The sequence below is a fragment of the Penaeus japonicus genome, unplaced genomic scaffold (genome assembly GCF_977035675.1).
Source record: "Penaeus japonicus unplaced genomic scaffold, GWHDUDI00000001_assembly GWHDUDI00000019, whole genome shotgun sequence".
Lineage (NCBI taxonomy): Eukaryota > Metazoa > Arthropoda > Malacostraca > Decapoda > Penaeidae > Penaeus > Penaeus japonicus.
The window spans coordinates 30,610,121-30,615,120 of NW_028234421.1; the positions used below are offsets into that span (position 1 = coordinate 30,610,121).

General features: G+C 40.7%; 1 protein-coding gene across 1 annotated transcript in view; it reads left to right on the forward strand.

The window, feature by feature from the left end:
* Positions 1–698: 698 nt before the first annotated feature.
* LOC122243320 (uncharacterized) overlaps positions 699–5,000 on the forward strand; it is a 9,995-nt gene continuing 5,693 nt past the window's right edge. Inside the window, exon 1 of the mRNA XM_043000846.2 lies at positions 699–855. The gene's annotated coding sequence lies outside the window, so the exon portion shown is untranslated. The remainder of the gene's footprint in view (positions 856–5,000) is intronic.

Genomic DNA, 5,000 nt, shown 5'->3' on the forward strand with positions numbered 1-5,000 from the left:
TTTAAGCAATTCCAGTCTTTCGTTAGCAACATTTAGGTCATTAATTGCCAAAATGATCCCCTAACCAGTTTCCATTTTTCTAAACAGAATATGGCTACGAGATCTAGATTGAATATAGAAGCCAGAACAAGAAGGCTATAGCTGCAATAAAAGAGAGGATGAAGGTAGTCAGAAAAAAAACATCCATGAGATCTTTAAGAAGCACAGAGAGACAGAATCAGTTAAGGACAGGACAGAAAGATACTCTTGCGTGTTGCAGAAATGGTGAGAAGGAGCTTCTTCTTAGCCCTGCAATATCACAGCCCACAATCTTGAAGCCTTCTCCTGACAGTCCTGACGCTAACTTTAATCCCAAACTCACTCTTAAGACCATTTGCCATAACTTTTGAAGTTTTTGTCCTATGTTTCAGATATTGTGAAATACAGGCTGAGAGTTGGATAGAGACAGAGAGAGAGACAGAGATAAAGATAGAGAGAGAGAAAGAGAAAGAGAGAGAGAAAGAGAGAGAGAGATAGAGATAGATAGATAGAGAGATAAAGAGAGAGAGAAGGGGGGGGGGACAGGCATATCCAAAAAAGAAAGAAAGAGAGAAAGAGAGAGAGGGAGAGAGAGACATACGGACAGCATGCTGAGAGTGAGCGAGCGAGCGAGCGAGACAACCTGAAAAGAAGGGTAACTGGTGGGTGGGATCCAGCTCGTTAAGAGAGAAGGTCGGCGTGCATGATGGGTGAGGCGAGGAAGATGCAGCAGTTCCCAGGCAGCGGTTGCACACGGCACAATATTTCCTCTCCGGAATATCTTTCGAAAATCCTCACGGCGCTTTCGATAAGGCGGTTATTTTTCATTCGAATCCGGTAAGCACATGTGTTTTGAAATGTTGTCTTGTGCTTTAGCATTGGTTTATAACAGTTATTGATAGTTATTATTGTTATCGTCATTAAGGTTATCTTCATTTTTGTTGTTATTATTATCTTTATTTTTATGCCTTATTATGATCATTATTTTTTCTTTTTGTATTGTCATTGCTATTATTATTGTAATTTCTGTCATTATCATTGTATTAATTACTATCATGTCATTGTTATTATCATTACAGTGTTACTGTTATAATCGTCATAATCATTATGATTTCCACTACCACTATACTTCTAGCACTTACTAAAACAACTGTCATTGTTACTGTTGTCATCGTTATTATTACTATAATTATTGACATTGCATGACGCGGTTACTTTACCCTTATCTCCCGTATTTGGAATATAGTTTATGATCACACACACACACACACACACACACACTCACACACGCACACACACACACACACACACACACACACACACACACACACACACACACACACACACACACACACACACGCACGCACACACACACGTGTATATGTGCGTGGGGACGGAGCGTGGTGTGCTTGTGGAACTGTACATGCGGGTGGCAAATGCTAAAACTGATAAACCTACTTATTGCATTTTGAATCTCCCATCGTCTACGTTCTTTCACTAGTCCTCGCCAGCCTAAGCCGTTTACAACCAAAAACTTGAAAATACGAAAACACCAAACTCTTGATGAAGTTCCTGTTTTATTAATTGGTATATATGTTTTTTTTTCTCCATTATATTCTAGTATCATTGGTAAAGATAGACGATCTATAGTTTCGAACGTATTCACTTTAAACCATAGAAATCAAGAATGTGCTATGAACATGAGACACCAAATATCAAAATGAATATGTAAGGACAAGGGGAGACATTTAGTTCCATTAAAATACGCAGACAAATAAATAAGAATTAAGACGTAGAATCATTCTGTATAAAAATACACAAACACACACACACACACGTTTTTTTTTCTTTTTTTTTCAACAAAACGTACATGACACAACCCTCCAAAAGCATAGACACGAATCCGAAGCCTCTACGACGCAACCCGGAATTAACACCATTCCATTTCTAATTAGCATCTGGGCACTCGGCACCTCGCGACCTTCCTTCCTTCTTCCGTGTACGCATCTCCCTCGCCTTCCCCCTCCCTTCCCCCTCCCTTTCCCCTCGTTCGGCCCCTCCCCTTCGCTCTCCCAATATTCACCAAGTGGCGGTAATCAGCCCATGAACACACGCGACCATGTGGTGTCGCTTCCCTTCTCTCTCCGTTTTTTGGCTCTTTGCTTCCCAGTTGACGTTTTTTTTTGTTTTTGTTTACATCTGCCTCGTTTTTGGGGGATGTATGTACAAGTAGAAATGCATACGTGAATGCTTGCTGATTAGTTTCATATACGTAGACGCATAAACATAAGAATAATACAGTGAGGCACACACCCAGTAACCTCACACTATGTATTCTCTCTCTCTCTCTCTCTCTCTCTCTCTCTCTCTCTCTCTCTCTCTCTCTCTCTCTCTCTCTCTCTCTCTCTCTCTCTCTCTCTCTCTCTCTCTCTCTCTCTCTCTCTTGCACACACACACACACACAAGCAAAAGCAACACCACAAAGCACATAAAACGGTTCTTGTCGCCCACACATCATGTTCCCGACTACGAAGCAATTTCTTCAAGCACACACCAACACTGCAATTCCCCAGCCGTACAGAGAGCTTCCAAACCACGCTCACTTTCAACGTTTAGTCAAACGCTTTTTTCAACGTTCTTTCCACACACCCTTTTAACGTTCAGTCCACACGCTCCATTCCAACGTTCATTCTACACACCCTTTTAACGTTCAGCACACACGCTCCATTTCAACGTTCATTCTACACACCCTTTTAACGTTCAGCACACACGCTCCATTCCAACGTTCATTCCACACACCCTTTTAACGTTCAGTCCACACGCTCCATTCCAACGTTCATTCTACACACCCTTTTAACGTTCAGCACACACGCTCCATTCCAACGTTCATTCCACACACCCTTTTAACGTTCAGTCCACACGCTCCATTCCAACGTTCATTCTACACACCCTTTTAACGTTCAGCACACACGCTCCATTTCAACGTTCATTCCACACACCCTTTTAACGTTCAATCCACATGCTCCATTTCAACGTTCAGTCCACACACCCTTTTAACGTTCAATCCACATGCTCCATTCCAACGTTCAGTCCACACACCCTTTTAACGTTCAGTCCACACGCTCTATTTCAACGTTAAAATCCACCGTTTTTTCAGCGTTCAATTCACACAGTCTCAGCGTTCGAGACATACCATTCTCTCCTCACACGTTCTCATCCAACGTTCTACCAACTTGCACTTTTTCAAAGATCAATCCACACTATTGCAACGTTCAGTCTTCAGTCCCTTTTGTCGTGTCTTGTCTATCAACTACATCATCTATGTAGTCATTTTATATTCTGATATTCCATCATATACGGCCACACATAGAAGCGGGAGTAGAAGGAGTAGTAGTCGAAGTAGGAGGAAGAGGAGGGGGTGGAAGAGGAGGAGGAGGAGGAGGAAGAGGAGGGGGTGGAAGAGGAGGAAGTGGAGGAGGAAGAGGAGGAGGTGGAAGAGAAGGAAGTGGAGGAGGAAGATGAGGAGGTGAAAGAAGAGGAAGAGGAGAAGGGGGAGGAGGAGGTGAAAGAAGAGGAAGAGGAGAAGGGGGAGGAGGAAGAGGAGGAAGTGGAGGAAGAGCAGTAGTAGTGGGAGGAAGTGGAGAAGGAGGAAGAGGACGACGAGTGGGAGGAGTTGGAAGAGGAAGAGTAGTAGGAGTAGTAGTAGTACGAGAAGGAAGAGGAAACATTATAAGAAGAAAAGAACATGAAGAATGGTATGTGAGAATAAAAAAGAAACATTAAAAAGTCGAGTAAGATCAAGCAAATAAAAGAATGATTCGAAGATGCGCCAGGAAAATAATCCTATAGCTTCCACAAAAACATTATTTTGAACTCGGGATATAATAATAAAAACAAGCGTACATATTTCATAATAATCTGATATTCTCACATGAGTGACATATAGATGTGCGGACCTACGATCAAAAAATGAATTAATTCATGAATAAATGACATTCACTCTTATGGTTGATGTTCGTTATTATTTGAATGTCTCCGAAGTGCGAATTAAAAAAAAAAAAAAAAAAAAAAAAAAAAAAAAAAAAAAAAAAAAAAAATATTATCTTTAACGTTATCTTTGTACATAAATTCGATTCATGTACACGTACGAAACCGTACCTTTAATACCTCATACGGGAGAGCGCGAGCGACAATGAACATTCTTTATTAAAAGCTCTTGTCAAGAAAAGGTCACGGTAACTCAGCCAATTAATGCGCAACTGACTGCGCTGTCCTGAGAGCAACAAGGTCAGGGAGTTCAGAACGACAACCCCCAAGAATAGTATATGATGTAATGTACCTCATACTCTTAATACGTATAAAATGGTACGTAAGAAATACTTGTACATTATCTGCTGTATGAAAAATCTTGTTGAAACAAACCGATTCGTAATCAATTCTAATAAAATATTACGGTTGCACATGCAATGATTCTAAGAGATACGGCATACGTAGACAATATCCCAAACGAACAAACTCAGCAGCATCATCTAATGAGAAAAGGGCGTGGACAGAGGCTGCGTCATTGCTTTAGATTGGCCCGAAAGAGAGGCTCCAACATTTCCTTGGGGGACTAAAATCAGTTGCTATTATTCTATTCTCTGCTGCTGAAGTAATGCGCTGAAAATGTCGTGTCCATATGCCTTTCTTTTTTTATTAATATCTGAATTTATCGTAATAATTATAAGTGATGTGTAGGACGTTTTTGGTAAGATTTACCAGGATCGACTTGACGGGGAAACAGAAAACGAAGATTAGAGGAAGTGTGATCGATCTACTTTATCAACTTAGGGCCTTTAGGTTATATCTTATACATTAAACATACATCATACGTTACACTTACTTATACATCAAACGTCTGCATATGCTATAAGTCGTTATTACTCTAAAGGGCAAGGAATTCGGGATGATACGAACATCCGCTTGCAAATTGCACATATTTT